Consider the following 21,572-nt stretch of genomic DNA (forward strand, 5'->3'; position numbering starts at 1 on the left):
AAGCTACTGTTAAAATACGACGAAACGCCCCTTAAGAGGCGTTGCCACGAAAGGGACTATACCCGATTTTTCTAATAAAATATTCTACTCTATAATTTAGTTGTCTGTCCATCATCAGTCCGTCAGTCTGTAACGCTGTGGAGAAATGAGATTTTCTCGGCTACTTTTGAAGATATACAGTTGAAATCTTCAATAAAGATTTCTTATACATATGTACATCTATTCTTTATAGTGTTTTGTCCATCTTTCTGTCAGTATCTATATCCATATGTCTGTCACTATGTCTATCTGTCATTTTGTTAGTCTTTCTTTAGCTATGTCTATCTGTCTTTATGTTATTCTGTCTGTAGCTATATCCATATGTCTTAATGTTAGTCTGTCTCACTATGCAATAGAATTATGAGATAAAGAAGACTAATGTATAGTAAAGAAATTTGTCATTATGAAAAAGGAACTATTAGATGGTTTCTTTATTAAGAAATTGTAACAGTTAAAACCTCATTAGAATCAGCTAAAATCTTTCTGTTAAAAAAGAATAAAAAAGCAGGTAAGGTAGTAGTATCTTAAACGGTTTTTAAAATAATTTTTTAAAAAGTTTAATCGCCGCACGTTTATTCAGAACCAAAACTAGTTTAATAGATTTTTTTAGTAATTAAAGAATTTTATAAACATTACAAATAATATTGCACATGACAATTTAATTTTTTACTCTGCATATGAGAAAATTATTTTAGATTCTAACATTATCTTTTTAAAAAAGTAATCAAATATTTGTTAATTAAGAACTGACATGTAATATTTTAATAAGTATACGCTAACCAGATTCTTTAAATAAAAAAAGTTTTTTAAAGAAAATTAAATAGGTTTGTGCATGGTATGTCTTTTAAGATCTCGTCAACATATAGAATAATAATTTATGCTAAATTTTCAGGAAGTGTTAATATCAGCTTTATAGTTTGTTCATATTGGAAGATATCAGAGCGTAAAATATATAAACCGACGAAAGAAAAAATAAAAGAAAAAACACTCAATTACCATATGCCATATTTTTTCAATCTTTCATATTAGGGTTTCTTTCATCCACCTTTTTAGCGAATCATCTAAAAACTTGGACTAAAGCCATTAGCTTTAAAAAAATGCATCGTGACAATTAATTTCAAAATTAAAATTGCACTTATAAAAAATAGAAAGGGATTAGACTCGTTTTTTATTATTTAAGTTTGATAGTTTTTTCCCTATTTTTTTTTTAATGTATAAAAAACTTTTAAAAACTAAGGAGTAGTGTTACTAATATCAATCTCTCACTAAATTTGAAAACTATTGGTACGAATTGATCTATGGGTTTTAATTAAGAAATTCCACCGTTTATAGCCGACTTTTTTATTGGGAAGAAATACAAAAAATAAGGCCTTTCATACCAAAATGTGGACAGTTTCTAACCAATAGCAGGTCTGCCTAGTTCTCACAGGGAATTTTTATTGGCGAAGCCTGATTACCTCTCTTTCTTAGTACCTTTATTCACTATGCCCTGCCCATATTTCTTTATGTTAATATGTCTGTTGCTATGCCCATCTTTCTTAATGTTTGTCTGTCTGTCACAATGTCTTTTTATCCCTATATCAGTCTGTCTGTTGCTATGTCTATATTTCTTAAAGTTAGTCTGTTTATCGCTATGCCTATTTGTCTTTATGTTATTCTTTCTGTTGCATATTCCATCTGTCTTAATGTTACTCTGTTTGTCACTATGTCTATCTGTCCCTATGTTAGTCTGTCTGTCAAAATGTCTTTTTGTTCCTACATCAGTCTGTCTGTTGCCCATCTGTCTTTATGTTATTCTGTCTGTCGCTATGTCCATCTTAGTTTGTCTGTCGCTAGGCTTTATGTTAGTCTGTGTGCCGTTTTGCTATATTTCTGTCTTTCCATCCTTATCCTAAAAATTTACAAAAAAACGATAATCTGACAAAATAAGATTGTAAAAACAATTTGAAGTGTTTAAAATTGAATATTTAATATTTTTAACTTCATCAAATTTTAAGTTGAATAAATAATACATTTGTTTGTTCTTTAAGATAAGAGCTATATACGTGTATAAACGTTTCAACTACAAATTTTTAATGACAAAATGTGTATCATCATTGGGAATGTAAATCAATTTATCATAATTGTCTTATCCCTTTAGATCTCTGTTCATAAACCGTAGAGTAGTGAAGCAAATCTAAAAGATTTGCCTATTAATCGTTGGTAATATTTTGTTAAATTATTTTGTTTTCAGAGTTCTATTAACTTAACGTATTCGCAAAAAAAATATGAATGAAAAATTGGTTTGCTCTCTTTAAAACTATTTAGATGTCTTAGTTTTGAACAGATTACAACTCTTTAACCCCTTACAGTCGGGCCCCTTGCCGCACCTTAATCAGTCGGGGGGGGGGGGGCGTTCAACGCCCCCCCCCCTATTATCTCAGTTCCTATTAGAGCTAGAGGGTTAATTGTGCAAGTCCCCTGTGTTATGATGAATTTCCGACCTTAAGTAAGTCAAGGTCAATTTTCGCTGTAATTTTTTTATTTTTGAATCTAGAATAAAATTTTTTAGCAGAAAATGTTTATCTTTATGTAAATTTTATATTTGAAATATCAAAATATAAATTTCAGCGGCTGCAGCTGTACTTGGCAGCTGCCAGCCGCCGCAGTCGGCGGTCGGCGGGAAAACGGCGGTGGATCTTTATAAAATTTTAATACGTTATGTAGACATATACAGTGTGGCCACAACCAAAAAAATACTGATACTGAAGAAAAAAAAGGAAATACTGAAAATACTGAATCCTAAAATAAGAAAAAATACTGAAATACTGAACAAAGAAATACAAATACTGAATAAGTATTTTTTATATGATTCCTCATTTCAAAATTTCATATGTCATAGCTTTATAATTAGGGGGATATTTTAAAGATCTTTTAATTTTGCCTCTTAGATTTTCTACAAGGATGACAACATTCATAAGTAGCGAAGCACAAAATCTATAATAAAATAGACAAACAGACAAAGTAATTTATAGAGCTGATTAACTGTTATCATAACAAAGAAAAGAAAGAGATAAATATGCAAATAAATATGCAAAAACTCAAAATCATGAAACTTTGAAAAATTAAGGTTTATATCTAAAAGTTTTAAAAAAAAAGCAGCTTAAAAGCAATCAGACTACCAAAGATAGGAGCCGAGAAAATCTGTTGCAAAAAGTAAAAGCGGTTAAAGAGCTGTTTAGAAGCCGTCTGGCCGCTATTGATGATGAATACTTAACTATGCTTTATATTGTTGGGAATGTTGACAAGAAGTTTCAGCCTTCTTTCCTTTACAGGAGCCGAGAAAATCAGTTTTAAAAAAGTAAAAGCGGCTCTAAGCTGCTTAAAAGCAGTCCGACCGCTATTGATGTTTTATACTTAATTATGCTTCATATTAATAGGAATGTTGACAAGAAGTTTCAGCCTTCTATCTTTTACAGGAGCCGAGAAAATCAGTTTTAAAAAGTAAAAGCGGCTCTAAGCTGCTTAAAAGCAGTCCGACCGCTATTGATGTTTTATACTTAATAATGCTTCATATCAATAAGATTGTTGACAAGAAGTTTTAAATCAGTTTTAAAAAGTAAAAGCGGCCAAAAAGCTGCTTAAAAGCAGTCCAACCGCTATTGATGTTTTATACATAATTATGCTCCATATTAATGAAAATGTTGACAAGAAGTTTAGCCTTCTCTCATTTACAGGAGCCAAGAAAATCAGTTTTTAAAATTAAAAGCGGCTTAAAAGCAGTCCGACCGCTAATGATGTTTTATACTAAATTATGCTCCTTATTGATGGGAATGTTGACAAAAAATTTCAGCCTTCTATCTTTTGTAGGAACTGAGAAAATCACATTTCCCCCAAAACGTTTCATACATTCATACAGACATACAAACGGTAATTTAAAGGAAAGTAAAGAGAGGCGCGAAGCGCCAAAAAAATCTGACATCAACTACTTGAAAAAACATCTTATTTATGCAAAATTTTTTGGAATTTAAGAAATAATGAAAATACTCGTTTTCTTGCCAAATTAGACAATTCGTTTTTTTCACAGTAGCTTTTCTCCTATTTCCAGCCCCTGCGGGGGGCTCTAACCCTGCATGACCAATTACCTAACCCTGTGGGGCAAACACCTAACCAAATATAACCTAACCTAACTAAAATAACCATTTAAAAGCCATTTAAAAAATACGACGAATCACCCCTTAAGGGGCGTTGCCACGAAAGGGACTATAGCCAACATTTTTGAATCATTTGAGACAAACTTAAAACCACAAGAGTCTAGAGCAAATAAAAGGTCAACTTTATTAGAAAATAAATAGATATTTTGCAAAATTGCGTAAATCCTATTATATAGTAGTAAGATTTTGTTTTCTGTAGCAAGGCATCTCTCTAACCGCTGATTCGATTTTGTTTCCATTTACAATAAAGCTTCTGTATATCATGGCTAGGCTTACAACTATTTTGGAGGAGTGTACTACCACCCACCCAAGATAAATCGATTCCTAGAAAAAATGACAACCTTTCAATTTTTCTTTTAACTTTCATGAAAATGAATGGAGGTTGTTGACTAATCCCAACCCAACTCAAAGACCTCAGAAGGCCTCTAGGGGCGTACAGGACATACTTTGATTTTAAGGATTTGATCAAAGATTCATTGCTTATAATATTATACCTTGTTGTCCTTAGAATCATTATAAAAAAATCAGATAAATATGAATATTGCATCAAAAAAAGTCAAAAAGCTGAAAAACGTCATATTTTAAATGGACATATGGATTTTTTTTGTAACGATTAAAAAGTTGCTACGCTTTTAGGAATCATCATCTAAATTTTTAAATCAATAGGACAATTCTGACATGTCCAAATCAATAAAATGAGCTAACCATTATGGACGAACGGATAGATCACCCTTATTATAGAAAAGCTTCGTTTGAAAAAAAACTGTATGAAGTAGCTGCACATGTCATAGGAATCTTCACTGAAAATTCAATAGCAGCCAAGAAAATCACATTTCCCCAATAGCATTACAGACTGACTTTTCTGACGGATTGAATAAATAAATCATACTACTAAAATCGAATACTAATAAAAAGTAAAACTTAATATAATAAAATTGGTGTATTTTTGGGTCTTCTGATAAAGGTTACAAGAGTTGCTTAACTTTAAATAATATTTAGAGGATCTTCTCGATAATTTAAGTCTCTTTACCCGTAATGGTTAGCTCCTTTTTTTATGTTTTCATTATTTTAGAATTGTCCTATCGATTTCAAACTATAGATGATGATTTCTATTACAACAATTTTTTGTATGATATTATCATCTTAGTCTGATTTTTAGAACGATGATTCTCAGATCAACAAGGTACAATGTTTTAAGCTAAGCATGACTATAAATAAGTTCATGAAACTAAATCCTATATTTAAGCAATTTAACAATAAGTTCATAGACAATTTTATATACTTTAATGTTAATATTAACACTTGTTGAGTCTCAGAACTATATAATTAGAATTTAAATGTATTAAATTCGTAACAAATGAAAATTGTAAGTAAATTTGTTTAAAAACCTACTGAAATACAGGATAATGGTTACGGAAATACTCACATTTTTAGGTTTTGATTACAGAGATGCTTTGCTTATAAGCTTGTACTTTGTTGGCCCAGGAATCAGTAGTACAAAAATCAGATCGATCTGATAATAAAATCGCATAAAAATTTGTTGTTACAAAGTTAAAAATCAGTATTTCTAAAATGGGCGTACAAACATTCTGGTAATGATAGAGTTGCTAAATTAACGCAAGAAGCTGAACGTTCCACAACACTATTACGGACGGACAGACCGACCGACCCTAATTATAAGCATTGCTTTTAAAATTATGCTTACTAAGTTTTGGCACTCTTATTTGTAGATGTTCGTCAAAAAATAGATCACTTTTTTTACTTGTTCATAAGTACTTCAAAATAGAGAAAAACCAAAAAAAGCAAACATAATTAAGAAAAATTTATATTTATAAATCAAAACAAAAGGGTTAATTCCACGAAAGTCATTTTAATGTGTATTATCTTTTAAAAATCTTTATCTTGTATTTACGAGAGGTAATAATGTTAGACTTTTATCTAGTCTCTTAAATAAATGGATAATTTAAATCATAGAGTAGCTTTGCTGCAAAAATGTTATACATCGTATACAGTAAAAATCATAAAAACAAGTCAATCTGTTAAGAATATTTTATATTTTAGATTCAACTAGAACAACACATAGAAAAAACATTTACATTCTTATTTTTGAACATTTTAAAAATAACATTACAGTTATTTCTCGTATCGTATTATAAACAGCAGTTTTAATCTTATAATTGTACATTTTTTTTATTTGTAGAAAACTGGATATAATACGATTTTTTATTGATTTAATTTGTTATTTCTTGAGATTTCAACGTAAGGTGGGAAACTTCTCAAACCTGAAACAATATTAATAAAGAACATTTATATATATGTCTGTTTGAAAAGATCTTGCTAACCGATAAAATTTTTTTTTTGAGTTGAAACTTATAAAAAGCCCGGATAAGTTCTTGAGCATTTTAATGAAATAAAAACCCAAACAAGCCACACATACAACAAACTACTATTCACAGACATAATTATACATTCAATAACTGCCTAGAATAGCATGAAATTATTTTATAAATCCAAACTCTATCCATTTATCTTAAATTTTGAAGATAAAAATCTTTAACTATTAACCTTCCAAGAGAAATTGTAAGTAATAATTTTATGTCATTTTACTTTTTCTTTTTAAAACTAAATTGAAAAGCTAAGAGGTTGAATTCCCCCACCTAGCTTAAATCCTTCTAGAGGCCTATAAGGTGGTAGCCACCAGTTTTGATTTAATTTAAAAATTTAAAAGTGACACTTTTTGAAACCAAAACTAAAAGTCAAAGGAACTCAACTAAAAAAAGAGTTACAGGTCTGATATTTTGCATGGCAGTTGCTTTATAGGGCACGGTTGGACCCTCAGATGTGTAGTATAATTCAGTTTTAAGTTTTTGGCTTAAAAGGAGAAACATCATTTACTCTCAATTGCTCTGTAAAAGTTAAGAGAACATTTAAGAGAACATTTATTTAGTTAGTCAGTTGCAATTGAGAGTCCACACACAGAACACTATCTGGTTTGGGGTCGAGTCTTATTAGACCAATTCAGCTATTTACAGACATTCTACTACTTCAACGAGTTTGCACAGGCAGATATTCCATCCCTTCAAAGTGCATAGTTAATTAATACATTTGTATTAATTAAACAGACAGCAATCCTACTGCTTTGGTGTCCTGACATACAGACAGTTATCCTGCTACATCAGAGTTATACAGCTAATTAATACCTTTGTATTAATTAGACAGACAGTCATCCTGCTACTTCAGAGTTATACAGCTAATTAATACCTTTGTATTAATTAGACAGACAGTCATCCTGCTACTTCAGAGTTATACAGTTAATTAATACCTTTGTATTAATTAGACAGACAGTCATCCTGCTACTTCAGAGTTATACAGCTAATTAATACCTTTGTATTAATTAGACAGACAGTCATCCTGCTACTTCAGAGTTATACAGCTAATTAATACCTTTGTATTAATTAGACAGACAGTCATCCTGCTACTTTGGTGTTTCCACACACAAACAGACATCCCGTTACTTCAGACCTTTCCAGCTTAAATAATCAATAGTTTGAATTATTAATATATTTAACCATATAACCATTTCTAAATAAAGTATGCATATTTAATCTTATTTACCCAAAAACTGCATTTAATCCAATATAAATAAATACTTAAAAAACTGTTTGTATTTTGAATAAAATATTGAATCTACTCTATTATTAACTTATGCAAGTCTGTCTACATCTCATTTGGCGCAGTCTTATTGTGCTACGTGTTATTTAGACCTGCTGCAGAGTTAAAGGTGGGGGAAGTGGTGTTTAATTTGAATTCGATCACTTTTTGAGATTGTTTATCTCGGATTTTTCACAGTTTTGTTATATCTTTTATATTTATAACTTGATCTATATTTTAGGTTTCTGTGGAATTTCACTCTTTAACTCTTCTGATCTAAATTTCACGGCGAATCTAGTTCTAGTGCTCGGATATGGCTGATGAAAAAGGAGAGCGGGGCAAAGGGGAAGGCAAGCGTGGACGGTGGCCTAAGCGGCCTCGGGAGGCTGAAAGTCAGGATGATGATGGAACTCCCAATAATTGGGAGGAGGATGACGATGCTGTTGATGATGTTGGTGGAGGTGCAGGTGCTAATGCAAATGTGGAGTCGGCGTTGGGCGACGTGGAGAATGATGTTGTGCCTGAAAGTATAAAAAAATATGTTAAGGCAATGTTAAAGGAGCATACGACTGTCAAGAGTCAGGCGAATAAATGGCTGGAGAATAAGGTGAAAGAGTTCAAGAATTCAGATGAGCATAAAAAGTTAGGTTATGGTGTTGATTTGGCTACTATCAAGAAAAAGGTGGCGCAATTGCCACCGGACGGGGATATTAGCGGTTTTTTGTATGAGACAAGTATGGGGGCTAGTGTAGCTACAGTCAAATCGGCGGGGGATGATTCGTTTAATGCATCTTTTATTAATCGATTGAGTGTGGAGGCTAAATTGGATTCCACCAATTTCGAGGGTAAGAGGGTAAAAAGTGCTCCTGGACATCTGAAGTTTTCACAGATTGATTTTTTGGGTCCAGCTGGGAATGGAAATTGGATGAATGTTCGGGAGAGTTGTTTGACCGAATATGAGAATCAATTATTGGATATATTTCCTTTAATTGAGGAAAGGGCTGAAGTGCTTAAGGCTTACAAAAAGGTGGCTGGTGGCAGTGTCAGTCAGCAGACTGTAGAGGGACAGTTTAAGGAGTTTTGTCTGGTAAGGGGTGTCAAGTGGGACAGTGATTTTGTGCGGGACGCTCCATTTTGGGATGGAAATATTGATTTTGAGGATTATTTTTTGTCCTTGTGGAGGGTTGCTCGTTTCGCAAAATTGGAGGATCCCATGCTTTTCAAGGACGTCCTGAACAATAGGATTTTTGAGTGCAAAGGGAAGAAGATGGGGAGGCTTATTACGCCGGAGGCTAATGCTTCCCTAAGTGCTTTAGGTTATTACCTGTTGATAAGAAGGTTGGTGATACCCTTTGCAGATACAGAGTCAGCTACTGAATTCTTCTACGCCCTGAAACAAAAGAGTGGTCAGAATGTGGATGTGTTCTTTAATGAGAAATTACGGTTGTTTAGACTTATGCATCCTGGTCATATTTCTAAACAATCTTGGCGTGATTTTTATAACAATGTGGCGAAGAATTTGTTGTTTACAGATTTAGCTAGAGATATGGCCAACTTTGTGGAATCTATGCATTACCTGGAGGATTATAGCTCATTCTTGACTTATTTGATTCGTAGAGGTCAACATTACATCAGCTGGGCTCGTTCTGGACACATTTCACCTGAAAATGTGACGTCATGTTATTCTCAGGCTATGGAAGAATCTAGGGAGGTGAAAGTTAGGCCTGTGATTAGTGAGATGCATGTATCTGATTTGGCTGACAGAACTGGGACTGGCGATAATAACGCTTGGATTGAGGGGAAGGATGATATCCCTTGGGATCAAGTTGAGAATGTGATTGGGGCTTTGAATTCGAAGGCTAAGAATATGATTTGTTGGTATTGCGGGAAAGAAGGACATATAGTGGCTGATTGTTGGCAGAAGAGGGATGGTAAGCCGCCTGCCCCCGATTCTCGCATAGGTAAGACCAAGGCTAAGTTCTTTCCGGTCAATAATGAAAAGAGGGAGGGGCCTGGAGTGCCTAATAGTCGGGTGATACCTGAGCAGTTTCTGAAGAAATCAGTCAATCAGAGGGGGCCGGCTGTGGATTCTGAAAAAAACAGAGATGAAAAACAATACGAGGCTATGATTGCTGAAATGGCTAGGTTTAATTATCAATAATCCTATGTAGTAGTGTGATGATTGATTCGATGTATAAACCTTATTTTGTATATCGTTTCTTTATCCACATATATTATATCTAGGTTATATTAGTGTAATTGAGTTTTTAAGCTATGTAAAATTTGAGGAATTTTTTGCTGTTTTGTATTTGGATAATGGCTCTCAATGTTGTGAATGTGTGGATGTGCTAGTAGCTGTTAATGGGAACAATATATTATATAATACATTTAGTATAATTGTGTATAAATTTTGGTAGGTACCTAAATAAAGTTTTAATGAATATTAAACCTTTGAGGGGTACTTACTTGTGTTGCAAGGAGCTTGGTGTCTAATCACGAGGGGCTGGTGTTCTGCAGGCTGTGCATGACATAATGTGTTGAACAGTAAGCTGGTGGCTGGTGGATGGCTGAGGGCTGGCTGCTGTGCTGCAGATGACGGTTCATATCTGAAATTTGAATTTAATTAATTGAATATATATATTATATATTTATAACACGGCATTGAATTTTTAATCCGACGGAAGAGTGGCCAAAGTTACTAGGGCTTTAAAGGGATCGTGAAGATTGAAGACGAAGAAAGAAAAAAATGTCTATTTGTGCGGATTTAGAGTTTTTTGTACCAGGAACTGATATTACGGTGGAAGAGTTGGAGATTGTTGATACAGGAAATAATTTTAATTCATTAATATCTAGAGAAATTCTTGATAAACATGAAATTAGTTTCTGCCCTGCTAAGTTATCAGCTTATTCGGTAGATTTAAAGAAAGTTAATATTGTTGGATATGTTGAGTTAAAATTCAGATTTGTGGGAACTCAAGCTGTGTTTACAGAAACTTTTTACGTACCTGAAGTAATGAGCAAGTTGGTGAATTTCGGTTCTGATTTCCTGAAGAAAAATAAAATTAATATTTGTTTGGAAGAGGATAAATTTGAATTCCATGGGGAATCTGTTCCTATCAATTCTTGTTTACAAAAACAGGTAGTGGCGGAAATGCAGAAAATTCCCATTTTGTCCGGTCAAATGAATTCTGAGATTTCTTTTAAACCTACTCTGCCAGGGATAAAGGAGGGGGGTGGTAAGAAAACAATTAATGAGTTAAATAAACCAGAAAAGTTGTCAGGACAGAAAATGCATGAACGAGTACAGTTTATTATCCAACAATTGAAGTTAGAGGAAAATCAGATGATTAAGGAAAATCCAGAATTGAAACCGAAGATTATTAAAATTTGCAACGCGCCATTCTTGTTTTGTGCGTTGATGGACAAGGTGTTATCCATTTTACTAGGGATGTATGGTTTCTCTATCAGTTACCTGGATGATTTGATTGTGTTTTCGGTTAGTCCAGAGGAGCATGTGGAACATTTGCAGGCGTTGTTTCAGGTTCTCAGACAGGTCAACCTGGAATTGAATCTGGATAAGTGTGATTTACTGATTAGAGAATGCCACTATCTGGAGCATATTATTAGTGCCGCCAGGTTGAAGATGAATTTTTCATATTTGGAACGGATTAAGGAATGGGGCAAGCCTAGGACAGGAAAGGAGTTACAGAAATTTTTGGGATTCACTAATTATTACAAACGGTTAAGTTTGTTTTAATCATTATCTGTTTATTTTCCAGGTATATATTTACGTGTCAGCTAGTTGATGATAAGACTGAGACAGCAGTGAAGGCTATTTTGGAGAATTTTGTACCTACCTATGGTTTATTTTGGAGAATTTTGTACCTACCTATGGTTTATTTTGGAGAATTTTGTACCTACCTATAATTTATTTCGGGCTTTGAGATCTGACAGAGTTACAAAAAGGGGGTAATGAAAGGATTGGGGGTGGACACTGTTTTAGTTCCTTTCAAGAATCCGAATTTGAATCCCGTGGAAAGACAGAACCAAAGTTTGTACGCAGCTTTAAGAGTAGACGAAAATCATGAAATACTTGGGAGAAAAAAAATTACCTTTGGCAACATTGGTGATTAACTGCTCCAAGAGCTCGAGGACAGGTTATTCGTTTTTTGGTCGTATTTGGAATTTCTGAAACATATGGAGGATATAATTAAGAGAATTTTAACAAATTCCAAACTATATTTGGAGGTTCAAAACAAACACAGAGTACAGAAGGAAGCATTAAAGGACGCCTGCAAGAAATAACACGCTTTAACTTCTGAAAGACTGCCACAAGAAGACCCAATACCCCAAATTTAAAGCCTTCAGCTTCAATAACAAAAAAGTTCTAGGCATTTCAAAATAGCATTTTATGTACAATGGAATTTTTGAAAGATTTCCAATGCTCATAAAAGAAAAAACAATATTAAATTACGTCGCCTAGACACAAAATTATAACCTTATCTTTGTCAGAAACTTAGATTGCCTGTAACTGATTACATTTTTACAATAAAAACACCACATTTCATAGTCAAAATCTATGAAAAAAATTCGATTTAGATTGCATTTTAAAACGAAAATCATAGCGGAAACAAAGTGGTAAACTAATACAAGCTTAGCTGTGATTGGTTGTTAATCTGATTCAGCCTTCTGATTGGCTACAGCACATTTGGTACAATGCAAGTAAAACTTAATTTTTTTAATGATTTTGACTTTAAAAATGGGTATTTTTATTGTAAAAATATAGTTAGTTACTGGAAACCTAAATTTATGACAAAAATAAGCTTATAATTTTGTTTCTAGGCCACGTAGTTTAATTTCAAAGTTTTCAACATGAGCATTACAATTCTTTCAAAATTTTTATGTACATAAAATGTCATTTTAAAATGCCTAGAACTTTTTTGTTATAGAAGCTGAAGGTTTCAAATTTGGGGTATTAGGTCTACTTGTGGCAGTCTTTCAGCAGTTAAAGCGTGGTATTTCTTGCAGACTTCCTTTAAGAGTGACGTGTCCAAGGGTTGTCGAGGAAGAGCCTGTCCGAGGTGCAACTACCTGGAGCCGCCACACCATCAGCAGCGCCAGCAAAGTCTTCCACTCTACTCCTCTCAGAGGATCTCAAGTCAGTGCTTATGAATTTTTATTGTAACTGACCAGCCAATGCCGGCAGGACTGGTCAAAATCCTTTTGCTGATGGCCGGCATAGAACCAAATCCAGGACCTGTATACATCTGTCCTGTTTGTCTAGTCAAGTTAAAGACAAATTCTACCTCAGTACAGTGCAATTATTGTCTAAAATGGGTTCATCATAGAAGACAAAATAACTGCAGCGAGCTTACATCTACCAAAGAATACGACAAATCCTACAAATGCCCCTCCTGTAGATCTAACCCAACATTTACCTCGGCGGCTCTTCCTCAACCTGTGATAAATCCTACCAAAAACAAATATACCAAAAATCCTGCTAGTCAACAACCCCCTTCTCCACCCCCGCCACCTCCACCATCAACACCCCCACCTACCCCCCCACAACCCCCACCCCCTCCCCCCACTAATCTAGACGACGAATATGATCTAAACATACTCCAATGGAACTGCAATGGCATCAGCAGTAAAACTACTGAACTCTCCAACTTCATCCATCAAAATGATATAAAAGTAGCAGTCCTTCAGGAAACAAAACTTGGCAAAAAATCCAACAATCCCACTATACCTAACTTTACATTAGTACGTAAAGATAGAACATCAGATAAAGGAGGTGGACTTGCCACATATATTCATAAATCCTTACAATTTATGAAACTTCCTGATATTCCATCCGACGGCCACACTGAAACACTTGGAGTAAAAGTTGGTGACACAAACATTTTAAATGTTTACATACCTCCTGTCACTAGCTGCGCCACAGGTTTTAAACCTAATATACCTGCTCTCCTTCCACCGGGAGACGCCCTTGTACTTGGAGACTTCAATGCACATGATAACTTATGGCACTCGAGCATTCAAGATACACGTGGCTCAGAAATTGCAGATGATATTGGAAATTCATCTTATTGTGTTATTAATGAGAATCTTCCCACCAGAGTTCCATCCAATGGTCAACCAACATCACCTGACATATCTCTGGCATCAACATCCATCCTAACTAGTACAGAATGGAAGACTAAAACCTGCCTGGGATCAGATCACCTCCCAATCATTATAAAAATTAATACATCAATCAACCACACAAAAAGTGACTTCAGAAACTTTATCAACTTCAATAAAGCAGACTGGGAGAAGTTCACTAAAATCACCGAAGAGGAAGTTCTGAAGCTACCTGACCCTACATCTACTGATCCTACCACAGGACTACCTATCATTAATATACACCAAGCTGAAAAGGCTCTCAGGAAAATTATCAATAAAGCTGCCAAAAGGACTATACCTGGCGGCAGAATTAAAGTCATAATTCCTGAAATACCAACAGCAACAGCCAACAAGATTAAGACTAGAGATGAATTAAGATCAAATGACCCAAACTCTCCAGAGATTGCCAACCTTAACAGAGACATCCTGAAGGAAATTAATATACATCGCAAATCTAAATGGAGAGGAAAAGTCAATGAAATCCACAAAGGTTGTTCTTCAAAACTATTCAAATTAATTAAAAATCTGAATGGTAAAAGCTATGATAACCACAACAATCAAGCTATAAGGTTCAAAGGTAAATATCTATCCACAGCCAAGGATATTGCTTTTGGTTTCAACAAGCAATACTCCTCCACCGTGAAACATCAAAGCTCTAAAGGCTCAAGAACCATCTCTAAGAATATTAAGAAGAACGACCTAGAGGACAACATCACCTTCAACTACATGGATACTAAGAAAGCCATAAAAGCTTGTAAAGCTTCTAAGGCAGCTGGGCCCGACAATATTTCCAACCTCCATCTTAAACACCTAGGAGATAATTGTATTAAATACCTAACCAAGATCTTTAACATCTCAATGAGCACCAGCACCATCCCCGACATCTGGAAGACCTCCATCATTATCCCTCTTCTTAAACCCAACAAGCCTGCAAATGAATCTGACTCCTACAGACCTGTTTCTCTCCTCTGTCCTGCAATTAAAATCCTTGAACGACTTCTTCTCCCAACCCTCACCAGCAACTTAAACATCCCTGTCTTCCAACATGGCTTTCGTAAAGATCATTCTACAGTCACAGCTCTGAATGACTTCAATATCCAGATATCAAATGGTTTCAATGAAAAAGCTTCTATCAAACCGGATAGAACAGTGCTACTCCAAATTGACCTTAGTAAAGCATTTGACATGGTCAATCATGACAAGTTGCTTAAAGACCTCAACCAATCCAACATCCCTGGTGCCCTAAAAAGATGGTTCTGCTGCTATCTAAAAGGACGTCAATCTAAGGTTAATTTCAGAAACCACCTCTCTAAAAGCAGAAATATTAGAGCTGGAGTACCACAAGGAGCTGTCACCTCTCCTATTTTATTCAATTTTTACCTTCGCCATCTACCAAACCCACCCAAGAACATTGTGGTTGTCCAATATGCTGATGATATTAGCATATATGCTACAGGCAAACCACATGCTGCACTCGCCGAAGCCATCAACACATACATACCAGCAGTGCTAGATTTTCTTGAAGAACGGGAGTTGAAAGTCTCCCCCTCCAAGTCCACGGTCACCCTGTTTACACCCGACACTAAGGAGTTTAAAGAACATCCCACAGTGGTAATTAAAAATGAAGTAGTAAAACTTGAATTGAAACCGAAACTACTTGGTGTCACTTTTGACACCATGTACACTTTCTGTCATCATATAAAAGCAACCGTTGATTCAGCTAAGACCAAAGTTAACATCATGAAGTCCCTGGCAGGCACCACCTGGGGGCAAGACCAGGAGACCCTGTCCATGACATACAAAGCTATAGTCAGGAGTGTGTTAGAATATGCTGCTCCAATATGGAGCCCAATTATTTCTGACAGCAGTTGGCAGAAACTTCAATCTGTCCAAAACCAAGCCTTAAAAGTCATCACAGGCAACTTGGCTATGGCATCTGAACAACATATACATAGGGAAGCCAAAATCTTACCTATAAGAGATCATTGCAAAATGATTTCCAAACAATTCCTGCTGACCAACCATGTTCCTGGTCACCCTGGATACAAACATGTCCATAAACCTCTACCACCTAGATCTCATCTAAAACCTACCATCCAAAACATGAGACAAGACATACGAGACCTGCTACCTGTATCCAGAGACAACCTTAAAGCTAAGCAGAAAATTATACACACCAGAGAAGTTACCAGAATTCTGTCCAACTATCCACCAAATAAAGTCCTCCAGGCCAACCCCCCAGAGGTCAACAAAATGGAGGCTAATTTAACTAGATCTGTACGTTCCCAACTATCTCAATTAAGATCTGGCTATAGTAGACTATTAAACTCATATCTACATAGAATTGACGAGAATATTGAAGATAAATGCCCGCTCTGCAACCAAACACCACACGACACTGTTCACCTGTTCAACTGCCCCAACAATCCAACGCATCTTACAGTTTTATCACTATGGACTCAGCCTGCTTTGGCGGCGAATTTTCTTAAACTTGACGAGGGCGTAACTTGAACAGAAAACACAGATTCATTCCACTGACGAGATTTCCCCTGGAGGCTAATCAATCAAAAAACGTGTCCAAGAAGTTACAGTTTTTCTACGGTGGGCCTTTTATTGTGGTCAAAAAGTTTTCGGATGCTTTGTATGAATTAGCGCCTTTTGGGAATCACCCCCTCCTTCAAGGGATTGTACATAAAATAAAAAATATATTATGTATTATTCAAGTCAATGTTGAATTCTGTTTTAAAGGGACTGTGTATGAAATATCTCCCCTTAAGTATATGATGGCGGTTGAGTCTGTAGTACCTGTTTCTAAAGCTGGAACAAGTGTTGATGAGGTCAATTTTCCATTGGAGTAGTTGCTGCCTTCGCTATCCTTGCCTGAAAAAGTGGTGACGGTTAAAATGAGTGGGTCAGTAGCTAAATGGGATACAAGGAGGAGGTTAAATCTCAAGTAGGAGGTCCTGTGGTACATGTGCAGATTAATAAATATAAAAGTTTTATATATATGTTTATATAATGGAAATTCATTAAATTATTGTTTAATTATTTTAATAACAAATATGTGCTTATTAAGCTAGTAAGTTGGAAAGTTGATCTACAATAAAAGTTAAGTCCAGTTGATAGTTGGAACTGAGATTGTGAGCAGTTAAATCATAATGTCGAGTTATAGTGGTAAACCATCAAAATCAGGTAAACATTTTTACTTTGTCTGATTTTGGGGAATTGTTGATGCAAATTAAGAGTTATTTGAAAAATGTGAATATTAAATGTTACCTGATAATAGTTGTCAGCTGGAGGATCAGTTTATTAGCGCTCATTGTGTGGAGTCAGGTTTCAGGCTGGGAATCGATCGAGTATAGTTCACAACAGATCACAAGAGGATAGGTGTCATTTCAGTAATTTTTGGGCTGTAGAAATTGCAAATATCACCTTGTTTATTATTTTTAATTTTAAATATGGTGTCTGAAGTCATGGTGGCCAAAATTGGTTGGCGATTTCTCCACATTTTTCATTAGGATTGGAGATGAAGGAAAAATTGGCATTTTCAGATTTTTTGACGGATTTGTATTATTTTATTCCTGAATAAAATAATAAATATTCCTGATGTGTTTTTGTGGGTTACATCAGCCAAGCTGAAATTTGTCCTGGATGCATAAAGTGGAGGAGAATAGTGTTTTATTGTTGCAGCTGACTTCTATATATCATCAAGTGGAAAGGATTTCACGGACAGAACAGGGATGTTGGGAGAATAAACATAAAACAAGTTGGACATTTGTTGATTCACATGCATTTACTATAGAGGCCACAGAAGATTGGTTTGTACATCTATTATGGTTGACTGATAGCTGGCAGCATTTTGTCATGGTGGTGATTGGCGCGGCTGGAGTGTGAAATTTTCTTGGTATCTTTCGATTTGTAACTTGGCATCCCTGACATAAAATTGATATGATGATTCGTATAATGTAATCTGTCTTAAATGTCGTCTTAAATATAAAAAAATATTGAAATTGTAATTATCAGGAAAGATGGATGATAGAGAGAGACATCGGCTGGTTCCTGGTCAGTTGCGAGAGGAGCACGAGAGGTTTTTAGAGAGGTTGGAGGATGGTAGGACTAACAGGCGGCAGGTGGTGTACAGAAAGGATGATAGGGCTGGTCCCAGTAGAAGACAGCATAAGGATGGGCGGCCAAGGTATGAATTTAATGATGAGTTTCTGAAGAATAATGATGATATTGGCAACGACGGTTTGGAGGTGAATCTTGATGCATGGGACAGGTGGCCGAGCGGTCAAAGTGGTCTGGAGGAGGGCGAAGGATGGTCAAGAAGAGGTGTGGCCAAGCGTCCTGCTGTTGGGTCAGATAATTTGGGTTCTAAAAATAAAAATTTGAGAGTAGAGGTGACATGTATTTTAAAGGTGGAAGCAGTAGTTCAACAGGTGGAAAATGCTTTGGCAAGTCATGGGGCCAGTGTGAAGGGGGCTATTTTAGACATGTCACAGAAAAGAGGCAGAAGTTCAGAGACATTTGACAAATATATTCAGCGAGATCAGGCGCAAAATAAGTAAAGATCTACCTGCTGTACCTTGGCAGCTGCAACAGGCTGGGGGTACCAGTGGGGCGGTGGCTGCCGGTGAGGTGATGGTGGTTCAGGGAGACGTTCCAGATATTGGTGCTGAGTTGGAGGTTCAGGCTTCAGTGTCTGTTGAAGAGGGTTCTGTGGTTGCTGCTGTAGATAATGCGGTAATGGCTGCTGATGTAGATTCAGATTAGTGAAGCCATGACGGCGTCAGGAGGGGGAAAATGTAGTATAATTCAGTTTTAAGTTTAGATAATGCGGTAATGGCTGCTGATGTAGATTCAGATTAGTGAAGCCTTGACGGCGTCAGGAGGGGGAAAATGTAGTATAATTCAGTTTCAAGTTTTTGGCTTAAAAGGAGAAACATCATTTGCTCTCAATTGCTCTGTAAAAGTTAAGAGAACATTTAAGAGAACATTTATTTAGTTAGTCAGTTGCAATTGAGAGTCCACACACAGAACACTATCTGGTTTGGGGTCGAGTCTTATTAGACCAATTCAGCTATTTACAGACATTCTACTACTTCAACGAGTTTGCACAGGCAGATATTCCATCCCTTCAAAGTGCATAGTTAATTAATACATTTGTATTAATTAAACAGACAGCAATCCTACTGCTTTGGTGTCCTGACATACAGACAGTTATCCTGCTACTTCAGAGTTATACAGCTAATTAATACCTTTGTATTAATTAGACAGACAGTCATCCTGCTACTTCAGAGTTATACAGCTAATTAATACCTTTGTATTAATTAGACAGACAGTCATCCTGCTACTTCAGAGTTATACAGCTAATTAATACCTTTGTATTAATTAGACAGACAGTCATCCTGCTACTTCAGAGTTATACAGCTAATTAATACCTTTGTATTAATTAGACAGACAGTCATCCTGCTACTTCAGAGTTATACAGCTAATTAATACCTTTGTATTAATTAGACAGACAGTCATCCTGCTACTTCAGAGTTATACAGCTAATTAATACCTTTGTATTAATTAGACAGACAGTCATCCTGCTACTTTGGTGTTTCCACACACAAACAGACATCCCATTACTTCAGACCTTTCCAGCTTAAATAATCAATAGTTTGAATTATTAATATATTTAACCATATAACCATTTCTAAATAAAGTATACATATTTAATCTTATTTACCCAAAAACTGCATTTAATCCAATATAAATAAATACTTAAAAAACTGTTTGTATTTTGAATTAAATATTGAATCTACTCTATCATTTACTTATGCAAGTCTGTCTACATCTCAGATGTGAAAACTTTATTTTAGTGTTTGGCCAAAATGACTTAGCAATTGTATCTGTAAGTACGTCTAATAACACCCTTTGCTATTTTTAAAATCCTAGAAAAATTTTTTTTTCAAGAAAATTGCATAAATTCGCAACCTTTTTTAGAACCACTACATAACTCGAGTTTTAAAACTTTTTATATAAAATCCTTTTTACAAAAAATATCAATAATTACTTAAAATTAAACCTGAAAGAAAAAAAATCTCATTACACGTGTTAATTTGCATGTTTTAGGTCTTTTTTTGAGGAAAGTATAACTTCCACATTTTTGACAATAATTATATTTTTTTAACATTTCAAAGTAAAATATAATAAAACTTAAACGATTTTTCTTGAATTATCAGTTGAAAATTTCATCAAACATGCAATTTAAGTGATAAAAATTTAATAAAATCATTTTTTGAATGTTTAGAATTACCAATTTTCTACATTTAAAACAAAATGTTAACAAAATTTAAAAACATTTTAACATATAACTTCAAAAATCAATAACATTTTATAAAAAGATGTTTTAAAAAATAAATCATTAAAAGGTATTAAAATGCATTTGAAATTACTTAAAATTAAAACGAGAACATCTTTTTACACTGTATTCTGTGTAATAGAGTTTAAATGACATGATTAGTGAATGAAATATTTCCTAAACTCATTAATCCTTTTTGTGACTATATTAAAAATAATTTATTTTGTTTTATATTGTTTTTTTATTCAAATATTTGACAAAATTTTCCCTACGTCAATAAAATAAAGTCAGTTTTTTACTGTTTCCAGGTTTTTCTTCATAATTATAACAATTAAATATAATATAAATCTTCATTATCTTTTATTTGAATTATCATACACATTAAAATGTAAAGTATAAGCTAGAATAGCACTTTTTTCAACAAATATTTTAATGACATTATATCAAAATAATTCCTCTTAAATATCACACAACATATGTTGGGAAGAATTGCCATTTCTTGGAGGTATAATATTTACAAAAATACCATTAATTCTGTTTTTATGAGAAGTTAAAAAAATTGAACAATTCTAAAACAATGGTTGGCTGTCTAGATATTGAGTACACTAAGACTACGGCTCTGTTCTATTGAAATAACGTTGCAAAAAGAGGGGTTCTGAAAGTAATCTACCTAATTTTTTTTAAAGAACCAACAAGTACTGTCAGTATCTTTTTTCTTGTAATCTAGCAGACAATCAAATCATAACACAATTTTCATGATAAAATATTCAGGTTTCTACTTCACATTTTAAAAAATATACTGATCAATAAAATGTTCAAAATTTTACTTTGTACTAATTGAAAAAATATGTTGTAATTCTTATTTTAAAGTTACATTTTTATCCCTGACAAAATCATAGCCGACTTTTAAAGGCATCTTATCTAAACTTTTTGAAGAAAAACTTAAAACGTTAATTAAGTATGAAAACTATTTTCTTCGATTTTTCTGAAGTTATTATCGCATTCTATGGGTTTTTTATTATCATTTACTTATAACCGCCGAAAACCGCCGAGAAAAGGCAACAAAAATTACGGCAGGAAACGGCGGTTTTCGGCAGTTGCGCCGCCGTTTCTTCACAGTTCCATATTGTACCCCTATAAAGCAACTGCCAAGCAAAATCTTAGACCTGTAACCC

This window comes from Acartia tonsa, chromosome 14 (assembly GCF_053477335.1).
Source record: "Acartia tonsa isolate MP-2025a chromosome 14, ASM5347733v1, whole genome shotgun sequence".
Classification (NCBI taxonomy): domain Eukaryota; kingdom Metazoa; phylum Arthropoda; class Copepoda; order Calanoida; family Acartiidae; genus Acartia; species Acartia tonsa.